This window comes from Telopea speciosissima, chromosome 8, assembly GCF_018873765.1.
Source record: "Telopea speciosissima isolate NSW1024214 ecotype Mountain lineage chromosome 8, Tspe_v1, whole genome shotgun sequence".
Classification (NCBI taxonomy): Eukaryota; Viridiplantae; Streptophyta; class Magnoliopsida; order Proteales; family Proteaceae; genus Telopea; species Telopea speciosissima.
In genome coordinates this window covers 14,589,610-14,601,620 of record NC_057923.1, presented here as the reverse complement: position 1 = coordinate 14,601,620, position 12,011 = coordinate 14,589,610, and positions in this window count along the sequence as shown.

Here is a 12,011-nt window from a genome sequence, read left to right as displayed (position 1 = left end):
GAGGGTCCATCTAACTCTATTTGACCCAAAGATGGGTTAACCCATTCCTTTACCCTAAATAAGACCATGGGTCAACCCATTAAGCCCTCTTGACCCATTTAACTTAAACTATCCATTTGGCCTAATGACCCATTTATCTTGGATCCACCCATTTAGCTATTTGACCCATTTAACTTAAAGACCATTTAGCTATTTGACCCATTTAACTTAAAGGACCCAAGCCCATCTTCTATAAATAAGACAAAGGGGGGGGGGAGAAGCATTCATTTTCATTTATTCTCCCATCTAACCTAAATCGTGGAAGAGAGAAAGAGGAGAGAAAGGAGAAAGAAGAAAGAAGAAAGAAGGAAAGAAGAAAGAAGGAAGGAGAAAAGGAGAAGGAGGAATGGAAAAGCTTGGTTGAAGGCTTGGAACCTCACCTTGTGGAGCCCTCTACGTGGAGTTTTTCTACATTGGGGAAGGTAAGCCATTGAAACCCACATCTCTTCATCTATTTTGAGTTTTGAGGTTTGGAAAATGGGAGAGATTCGACCTAGGGTTCTCTTGGAACCTCTAAACCTAGACTATAGTGGAGTTATTTCACTCCATTACAACCTCTAAGCCTAAGCAATCTCTTTCCATTTGAGAAATTTAAAGTTTCTACCCTATTATGTCATAAATTAGATTATCTTTGTTTTTCCTCTTAAATCCATGGGATTACATGGACCTAATGAGGTCTTAGAACCCTAATGGACCTCGGAGGAAGCTTTCTTGAAGCCTCCCTACCTTTAAACCCCTTGGAAAATGAACCCCTAGCAAGAAACCCTTTAATTTTCGATTCTGCAGGTATGTGGTTTTACATGTGGTTTCAGACCTGAGAAACCACACCTGCAACCACCCTTGGCAGAGACCTTCCTAAGCCCCTGGTTAGCTAGGATTTACATGTGGTTTCAGACCTGAGAAACCACACCTGCCACCACCCTTGGCAGAGACCTTCCTAAGCCCCTAGTTAGCTAGGATTTATATGTGGTTTCAGACCTGCAAGAAACCACCCTGAAATTACCTTCCCGAGAAGGCCCCTGTGAAGCTCGGATTTACACTCGGTTTCAGTTTTCTGAAACCACATCTGCAACCGACCTTGACTAAAACTGTCCTGAACCCCTGGTTTCCTAGGATTTACACTCGGTTTCGTTTTCAAAACCACATCCGCAACCGACCTTGGTAAACCGCCCGAGCCCCTGGTTTCCTAGGATTTACATGTGGTTGCAGAATTTGGGCATGAAACCACTCCTGCAACCACTCTACTTCTGAAACCTTATACTTAAATGATTTATGGGAGACCTTTTGGGGATCCGTCCCTTTACTTAATTAACCCTATTTTCACTCTTTATTTAGGTTTAAAGTTTTCATCTTGTGACGTGTTACTTGATTTCGGCGACAACTCATAACATCGGGGCATAACACATATTGTGAGTGGGTTTGGTTGTTTGGGTTTGATATTATTATTGCATTGTATATTATGCCATCATTATAAATTATTAAGCATGCTTGCGCATATTGCATATTTTTATATATGAATGTTATGAGGTTAATTGGAGATGCTTTACTTTGATGGGTCTCGGTGCCGGTGGGTGCTGGTGCCGAAACCCCGGATACTATATATATTTATGAAGAAATTATGTTGAATGTCATGTTGAACTGTATGCGCCGTGCCGTGCTGTGTAACCGGGCACTAAACCAGATGAAAAGTTGATGCGCCCGGATTACCTCTCGGGACGATAGGACTTGCATGTAGCTATGGCTAGGATTTTACACCCTTATGCTACGACCCTTACCAATAGGGGTTTAGGTGTTGGGTAATCAGTACACCGGATTCTGTGGAGGTGGGAGAGGCCAGTCATGGTAGTATTGGTTATCGTGGTCCGCCACCGAGTGGTCTTGGAGGCTTCGATCGGCGTAGGTCCCAGGTGACAATTGAGGTTTCATTGTGCCGATAAGTTAAGTGACCCACAGTGTCTCCCGAGTTGTCACAGTAGCATATACCTCTGACTTAGTTATGATGTTAGGTGGAAAATTTACTTAACATATGCATGCATCATTGGACTATGTGAATTGTGTGTTTGTGCATCCCCATCCCCTCACATGGCTCAGTGGAGAGCTAACCCCCTCGTGTACACAATTTTTAGATTATGATGCAGGTACGGAGGAGCCGGAAGCTGTGTTAGAGGAACATGGCAACGGGTGTCCTTGTGACGATTGCACCTACGGGCCGTGAGAATTCTAGGGACTTGTTCCCGTTTATTTATTTTAGGGCATAGGCCCATGTAAAAACATTTACTGTTATACCCTTGTTAATCATTATTAGATGGTAATGAAAAATGGATTAACTACAGTATTTATCATCTAGGCTTTGATCATCTTGTAACTATTGATTTTATATGCTTCCGCAAAACTACTGATCATTTGGAATGTAATATTTCCCTTTCCGCACTCTGATATTATATTGTTTTAATATTAGTTATGACTGTGCATTGGGACACTGTGTCAGTGATCCTGGCAGCTTAGTAGGATGACAAGCGTTGTCCTAGTCACCCCTTATAATGTATTTTATCCCTTGTTGGGATGGGGGCGTGACAAGATGGGCCGGAAAAAAGGGGAGGTAGAGTGAACATTGGCCTGAAAAAAGGGGAGGGGGAGGGGTTAGTGGCTATGAGAGAGGAGGGGGTAGTGGCGATGGGAGAGGAGGGGGTCGTGGCGGTGAAAAAGCGTGAAATGGGCATGGGTACATCTAGGGCTAAATCGTGGAGGATGTGAACAGTAATGGCAACGGCATGGAGGAAGGAGGCAGTGAGCAGGGGGCATCGTTGAGGGTGATGGAGGTGGCGATGGAGTGGGTAGGGGTGGTGGTAAGGGGGGTGTGGCAGATCGTCGTCGTCGTCGTCTGTTTCGGCATCGTCGTTGGCGACACCCGAAGTCATGGTTGGAGACACGCCACTAGGGTGGAGAAACTACACGCCACAAGGGCGGAGAGAGCAAACGGCATGGGTAGAGATTGTGCAAGAAAACTTTATTTTATCACTTAGCTAATTCTAATTCATGAATTGAAACTTGACAAATGTGTAGGGGATTTTGGGTCTATCTCTCTACAAAATTTCAGCTAGGTGGTACAAATAGGTGGGCCATCCTCTATGGACAAATCTGTCAAAAAAAAAAACCTGTTTCCTTATTTGTTTATTTTATTTTTCCCTCCTTATTAGAGTAAAGAGCTCCTAGATGAGCTGTAGTGAAAAAATATATAGACGAAAAGTTCTCTCACGGTAATTTCATAAAGAATTGTGTGTTAATAGGCACACCTGGTTTGGATTTTGATCATCTGTTGCCGCCTGCCTGTGTAGCCTCACACAAGTAGGGGCGAAATGATGCCCTACCCATTGCCCAAACACTCTATTTAGGTGGGGTCCACACTCTGCCTGTGAGAGGCTGAACACCCCCGCATGGACAGGCAACAGCTGAGGATCTAAATTCCACCTAGTTTTGCCAAGTCGAATAATAATGTGGCAAATAAAATTTGACCACTAATATTTAGGGAATGGTTAGACCACACTTCAAAATTCAGGTTTAAATTCAATGATGTACCTTTCCATCTAATTTCATAATCTCCCAAATTTTTCCATGCACCCCCACTGTAGGGAGTACACTCTTTTGGTAGTCCCAGATTTTTCAATTCTTTGTTTTGTTGTTTGAAAATTTTGTATTGAGATGAAATTTTTTTACATGTGAAGTGTATCTTCGGATCTATTTATCCATAAAATTTCATTCCATCTGACCTCCCAAGCAAAGATCTAGATGCTTGTTAAAGAGATTCTTTATCTTCCACATGTAATATTTCTTCTTATTTGATTAGGAACTTGTAAATGTCACTAATGCCATCTTGCTTCGACGTGTGCTTAAAAAAAATTTGCAAAGTTTTCCTTCACCAGTGGGGAAAAAAGTTAGAATCCCCAACCCACTGGTGATGATGATCATACGATGGGATTCTTGTTCCATCAACAAACTCCACCATTTATTGACAAATTCGAAAACATTCTTCCCTTTAGTCATTTGAAGGTATCGATGGTCATGAGCAAGAGATTCTTTCTTCACCATGGGTAAAGGAAAATTAGATCATTAAACATGTATTTGCATTGGGTGATTCATAGAAATAATAAGTCCAACATTCCCCACTTGTAAAATGGGGAGCCTCGGAATATTGGCTAAATAATGGCTCTCAAACAAGCGGTATCAAAATTCAATCCGAACTGGTTGAACAGATTGAAAGCGATCAGAAAATTCTAAACCGAATTGAACTGATTCCTTTATTTGTGTTCGGTTTAGGTTTTTTCTTTAGGCTCCGTTCGTTAGGGCATGGAAAATCTTACCTGAAAATTTTCACTTCAAAAAATTTTAGATGTAAAAATTTTAAATATTGAAAAGTGTTCCAATATTTATTTTTTGGGAAAATTTCACGAGCATCCCCTCTAAGTATTCAATATACCACGGATTTACCAAACTTTGGAAAAATATCACAGACTATCCTTACTTTATATTTTTATTTCAACTTAGTCCATTCTGTTAGGTCTATGCAGTTAAGTTGTTGTTAGTTCTTTTATAATGACAAAATTATCCTTATCACAGGGTGAACTTCCCATAATAACCTTAAGAGTAAAACCCAAATGCTCATGTTTTAATGATATTACCTTTGAGATTCCTTATTTTTTGTAAACCCAAATTTACCCCGCCCCATCCTTCCCTTCTCCCTCCCTGCAAACCCACCCTTGCCCAGCTCACCGTGCTCTGTTAGCAATTCCCCTCAAAATTTTAATATTTCCTTGGATTGATTCAAAGACCGCTAATATTTCCAATCAATTCTGCAAACATTTAAGCAACCAAACTGAATTTCGATCAAAATCTATTACTTCACAGAAACTAAGAAACCCTAAAACTGATAATCAAGAAAGTTAAAAGCTTTACTGAAAGAGAAGGTCTGGTTTTACAATTTACAGATCAAACGATACAAACAAGTACAAACCAATCTTCTTCCTCGTTTGACCACTCCTGCTGCACGCCTGCAACCCCACGACCCCACTGTCTCCTCTTCTCGCGCGACCACCCCCACACCCATCCCCCTCTGCAACCAACCCCGACCCCAGACCCTATCGTTGTAACCCTATCTACCCCCGCCGTTGCAAACCCCCTTCTGCAAGCTCTGTACCCAGCACCTTCTGCCCACCCCTAAGTCCCTGTAACCCTATCTACCCCCGTCGTTGCAAACCCCCATGGTTAAGTATGTTTATGTGATCAGGTATCCATTGATCCAAAACTGCATGTTATACGGTTACTAAGCGAAGAGACGAATGCCTCTGCATGTTATACGGTTCTGAACCCCCGAAATATCATCGTTTCTGTTACCGACCTCTTCAATTCCGTCCAGACATATTCATTCTCCTTCTTATTCTTCAGGTCGCCGCCTCTATTTATTTTTTTGATTATTCTCTTTGTTCACATTTCTCTGCTCCTTCCCTTTAACTCTTCACGCATGTAAGCTCTGCTCCTTCTCCCTCTGAAAATTTCTGATATTTGGGTGTCCTTTAATGTCTAAAAATTTCAAAAATGCTGCAAGATCAAATTGTTCACTCGCTTCTGCTTGAGTTTTTAACTTATAAAAATGTGATTCATGTTGCATTAGTGAAGATCTCCAAAGAAAAAAATTGAATATAAATCCATTTTGGGATTTTTCGATTTTTGATTTACCGAGTGCCTTGGCTTATCATTTTGGATCTGTGGTTCATCCTTGAATTAACAGCTTTGTTTAATTTTGGTACATGATGCATTCATTTGAAATCTTGTGAAATCTATGGCTACCCATTTTCTTCTTGAATTAATACTGGAAGATCTTGAATCTCTGAATCTCTGGTGGTCTACTTCTCTCTCTCTCTCTCTTTCTGCATTCGTTTCTGAATCCAAATATTTGCAATGTGCACAGGCATGGATGGGGTTTTAAGTGCTTATAAGAAAAACTATTAGCTCACATCCTCTGTGATACGTTTGCGGAACAGAGGGTATAGCGAGCGAGGGTTGCAGAACTGATGGCATGGATGGGGTGGGGTTGCAAGGGGTGTATGTCTGAGCGGCGATTGCAGCGGTAGATTATTGCGGAGGTTGGGGTTCGCAAAGGGGGCTGGTGGTTGTACAGGGGGTGGTGGTGGTGGTGGTGACGGATGAGAGTCTTGAAAACGAGAAGAAGAAGAAGAAGAAACACTAGGTGGGTCTCACTTATTTGATTAAAAAAACGTTAATAGGAAAGATGATGGAATTATAAGAAATTTTTTATTCAATTACTAAAGGGGTAAAATCGACCATTTTAACTTTTGGTGCTAACCCTGTTTAACGTCAGGGCAAAGGTTGCCATTTTGATCAAGTTTGGTAAGTCCTTGCTATTTTGAATACTTAGAGGGAATATCCGTGAAATTTTCCATTATTTTTTTATGAAAACAAATATTAGAAAAAATTTTTAACATATAAATTTTACATTTACAAAGTAAACGTAAATTTTTCGTTGAAACAAACGATACAAAATCGAAAATGACCATTAAAACTGATTAAAATATATTAAAAGATAAATGAACAACTGAAAAACCAAATAAAAATGTTTGTTTGCATTACTTTCTTTTTATATATATGGACAACTGAATCGATGCAGTAACAAAGCGATAACATTAATGATTCGACTTCTATTTAAACCCGAAACCGAATTGGACCAAAACTTAAAAACCCCAATCTCTCATTAATGATTCGACTTCTATTTAAGCCGGTACATGCATAAAACCGATTATGGTCGATCAAAACCAGTTGGAAACCGATTGTGTGACACCCTTATCCCAGACTCTCAGAATATGCCACTTCTCACACTTTTGAGGGAATTTAGCTCGTCTCCAGGGAGCCCAGCACGCCCAGGGTGCTGCCAACCGTTGGGTTGTGCTGCACACATCCCTAGGTGTGCATCGATATATGTGCGGTACAGCTCAACTATTGGATGCCCTTGGCAGCACCCTGGGCATTGAGCTTCCTGGAGGCGATCCTAATCCCTTTGAGGGAAGATACCACACAAACAAAACCAAAGAGAGGCGTATATCTCTATTATGGAAAAGGAAACCACACGACACCGTTGTGCATCTTCAACTCTTGCATCCCACCAGTAGACCTTACACACTCTTAGTAGACCCCACACACTCTTTCTCCTCATTAAATGCCCACCCCTATTAGACCCCCCCCCCCTTATTATGGATAAAAGAACTTAAACGTGGCTCTGCACCCAAATACAAATGGGTGTTAAATAACCACCTTTATCCTTATGAAAAGCAAAAATTTCACTCTTATTGATACTTCTGCACATGGTCTCATTGGCCGCTGCTGCTGCAAGGCCTATGCTGCCTTTCAGGAAACCCTCTCCCCTCTATTATACCCAAATAGAACTGGTCATCATATGCTTTGGAGAAGGCTATAAATTAACAATTTGAAGCGGAATACCAGTAATTTATTTAATATACCAGTAATGTTCCTTATTATATTAAAAAAGAGTGGCTTCTCGTGCAGCCTTACTTATCTTCAATTTGTTGGAAGTTCTCTCACTGTCATAGAGAAACTAATTCGATGGTAGACTTCTTAACTAAGAAAACTGTGAAAACAACTTTGTCTTCCTCTTCGTTGGACGTACTTTCAACTATTAGTGATGAACTGCGGATATGAATTTTTTTCCTCTCCTGTCTGCTGCCCGGACAGTACCGTGTTGTCCCCTCACATGGGGACGTGAAATGACGACTTAACCTCGCCCGAGCAGTGTGTTCGGGCAGGGGGTTAGGTCGTCATTTTGCACCCCCATGTGAGGGGACAACACGGTTCTTTCCGGGCAGCGGACAGGAGAGGATAACGATTCCTACAGATAGATGCAGAATGTAGACCTCAATTTCGTAAATTTTTTTGGTAATTTTTATCTTAAAAAATTAATATAAAGTGAATATAAAAATAAAATTTGGCATGTGAGGAGATTAAAAATATATTCTTCACAAATGTGTTGTTTGTTCTCAAACATCTGGAAATAGGCACTGGATCTCATTCACCGCGGGCCGGGAGAGTGCGGGAAAAGGTATCGGGAGGATATTTTAGAATATACTAAAACCTTAGGAGGGGTTTGTGAACCCTAGGATAGTGGGTGAACCATCTTCTTTGTGTGGAGGGAAACTTTGTCCTAATTTATATTGGGATCATTTTCAGGTTTGTCGATTTGACATGGAAATGGCCTTTTTTGTGTACCATTTTCATGTTGACCTGAACTTGAATACCACCAAACCTGAACATGGATTTTATAGAGCATATTTATTGTTGGGTTACTGCCATCCCATATCAAACAGAGTTGTATACTAACTGAGCTATCAATGCTTTGTCCTGAACCCCCAATTGTTTTGGCTGGGATTGCTTAGAGCTTAGGCTCAGGGGAACATTCCTGCTATAACGCTAGCAGCCAAGGAAATGTAATAATTCCCTTTGGGTTCATAAATACCCTTTTACGTTTTAGTATTTTCTAAAATACTCCTTAAGATCTCATTTCCTTGGTTGCAAGCCTTGTAGCAGGCGGCAGCAAAATTTCTTATCTTGGCCCTGGGCTGTATTACTGGGCTTCTACATTAAGTAAGCATATGTTTGGGAGTCCATGAAACATCGAACCACAGCCCATGACTTGAGACCACTGTTGAGGTTGAAGGAAATCCTCTAATCTGGCCTTCGGCTAATAGAGATGAGATGGTTTTTTAGCATAGTTATCAAGGTGGTTAGGCAGCCCAAGGCGATGGAGGGGGAAAGAATCAAAGCGACACAATAAGGTGGTGCTCAGGCGACGCCTTGACAACTATATTTTTGAGTTTGCATAGTGCTCTAGACGATAGTGAAACTGTTTTTCAAAGTTGAAGTAGAAATTGATAATCTCGAGCTGGTCAAGTTTATTAACAATGCTCATCTCTCCCTCCCCCCACCCCCTTGCAATTTCTAGCATTCTTTAGGATGTAAGGTTCCTAATCCCTCAAGTTCTTTTCACGGTAGGGTTTAGGAGAAAAAAGAGAGTTCTTGGCTGCCGCTTTGGAGCAGCCTGGCCATATGGCTGGGCTGCTCCCCCCACCTTCTCCTTCTCTCTTCCTCTCTCTCTTCTTCTTCTTATTCCTCCTCCCCCTTTCTCCACTTTTTCTTCCTATGTTCGGTTGTATCTGCGTAGGTTGATGCCTCTCGAACCGTAGTCACTGGTTGCTAGCTCTGTAGGGTCGCTACCTAGCAGGTTGCCTCTTCTGCTAGGCCTGTCGTTCCCTTGGTTGCCGGCCCTTCTTGGTTGACACCCCATCGAATCCCAGGCTCGATTTGGCAGCACTCGTTGGTAGCCGCTTCGCTTGGCAAGCTTCTCTGTCAACTGCTCGTTCGGCTCGGCTTCTCCTTCGTTCGTTAGCACCTCCGCCTTTGTCGTATGCATCGTCGATGCTCGCAACCTACTGCTTCTTAGTTGCCTACCTATTTGGCATACTGCCTTGCGTCCGCTAGCCTCGCTTGGCCTCCCTCTTGCCGGTTCTGCTTGACTCGCTCGGCCTTTTGCCGTTTCACTGCAAGTTGCAAGGCCACAACCCGCAAGTCTGCCTTCTTTGCTCGGCCGGCAGCCCCATCGTCGTTGCCCTCCGCAAGGCCAGCACCCTCCGTCATGGTGGTCTCCTTCACTAGGCCAGCTGCCCATTTGGCCGTGGCCCTTCGCAAGGCCAGCGCCCCTCCACCTTGGTTGCCTTCTTGCCAACTGTTCTCTGACTTCATCTTAGCGGCTAGGAAGTTGTAGTGTTGAAATTTGATGTCTAGGGTTATGGGGAACCCTACCTGGAATTGTCTTTGTTTCCCTTCTTCTTTCTTATGAGCAATAATTATGGGCTTTATTGCTCTTGTTTTAAGCCCATGTGGGCTTTTATCACCTTGTTTCTTGATGGCCTTATAGGCTTCTGTTGTAGTCGTTAATGGACTTTTGTTTCCCTTTTGGGGGCTTTAATACATTGTATAATCACCAAAAATAAAAGGTTCCTAATCCCTTTGTTAGAATCATGTAACTTTTCTCACATTCCCAAGGGAGACTAATAGCGTGGTTGACTCCCTAATTTGGAATGCCTTATCTTGTGCAAGAAAAATTGATTGGCCGATCTCTTCTCTTAGATGTCTGAATTATGTAAGTTAGACACCTTGCACTTAAAAAACACAATTATTTATTTTAATATTATAAAAACTTATGACCCACACATCAAATATTAATACTTAATTAATAAAACATGAATCGATTCCACAATTATGTGTGTACTATCTTTGTTATTATTATTATTATTATTTTACCCTTATTGAACATTTGGCTGAATTTTTTACCATTTCATTCAAATTCTGAACAATTTTAAACATGTTGTACTCAACCCCCAAAAAAGAAAATGTCGAAACGAAGTTTTTTAGTTTTCCATTATAGCTATGCTCCGGACAACTAAAAATCTTAAAATTAAATGAGCTAAAGGTATATTGAACTAAACTAAAGCCAACTTAGGAGACAAAGTTTGGGAATCACAATATTGAATCAGTCAAGCTGTCAAGGAATTTGGTATTGATGGTTGGGTAAATTACACATCACCTCCTCATTTTTTAACGAAACTCAAATCACCCTGTGATTTTTTAAAATACTCATCTGTGCCCCTCTACAGTAACGGTGTTAGTCCGCTGTTAATTATTAGTGTGAAAAAACTATTTTACCCTTGTAATAAAACATTAGAATTAAATTTACAATACTACCCTTCTTTCTTCTTCAACTCAAAATACCCCACCTCCTTTCCAGTAACTCTGCGGGCAGCACCGCCACCTAGAAGAACCAAAATTCACATTTCTCACACGACAAAGAACCAATCGCTGTTGTCAAGAACTCCATCGTCGTCCATGTATGCCGTTCGTTGCAGATGCAGACACTTAACTTCGACCAGTGGAAGCACAGATGTACTGAACCAAAACACCATTCACGGCATGAACAAGTAATACTTAAGTTCTCTTTCTCCACCAAACATTGGTGCCGTGCACTAAATGATCCTTTAGACTTCCACTCTTCTCTATTCTCTCTTTCTCTCTTTGTTTTCAACGGAGAGTGACCGACGGCGACTGCTGCGTCCGGTGGCGTGGTTCGGAAGCGGACACGATTGCTTCCTTGGATTGCACAGAAACCTAAACAGTGTCGCTTCCTGGCGTGTTTGTGTAGCCAAACAAAAATTATTTTGGACGGTTAAGATTTGTCACGGAGAAAGACAGGTGAGATGTCCGTTGAGATTCCGATCTAACAGTCAAAGAGCCAAGACATAGCAACTACTCGATCGTTATCCTTTTAATTATCTCATTAATTGAATAAAACGGTAACTAAATGTGGTTTTTAAAGTCTTTTCAAGTTACTCTTCTTCTCTTCAGGAAGTAAGGATAAAACTGGTCAATGGTAGTTTAGAAATTTAAATTTATTTAACTGATTGACATCATCACTTAACAGCATAAAATTGAGGATAGAAACTAATTTATCATATTAGAATGACGTGTAATTATCCTTGATGGTTTTATGGATTTCATGTTTGTCTTTGGGGTGTCGAGTACGTTATGTCCGAAGACACAGCAAGTTTCAAAATTGAGCGAGAGTTTCCTCTTTCAAACCACTGAAAAAACAGAATTTTTGAGTAAACTATTTAGACCTCCCCTGTATTATGCCTTAATCAGTTTGTATCGATTCTTACCAAAAAATTAGTTTGTATGGATTTTACCCTATTTCCTATCACCTCAACCAGCCGGTCTCTGTTGGGCCTAATCAGGCTTAACCAAGCGTGAAGCCTGCATTGTGACCAGCCATTTAGATAATTGAGTGGGGCTTGGTCAGATGTCAACAATACATGAATAAATACCGATACAAATAGATA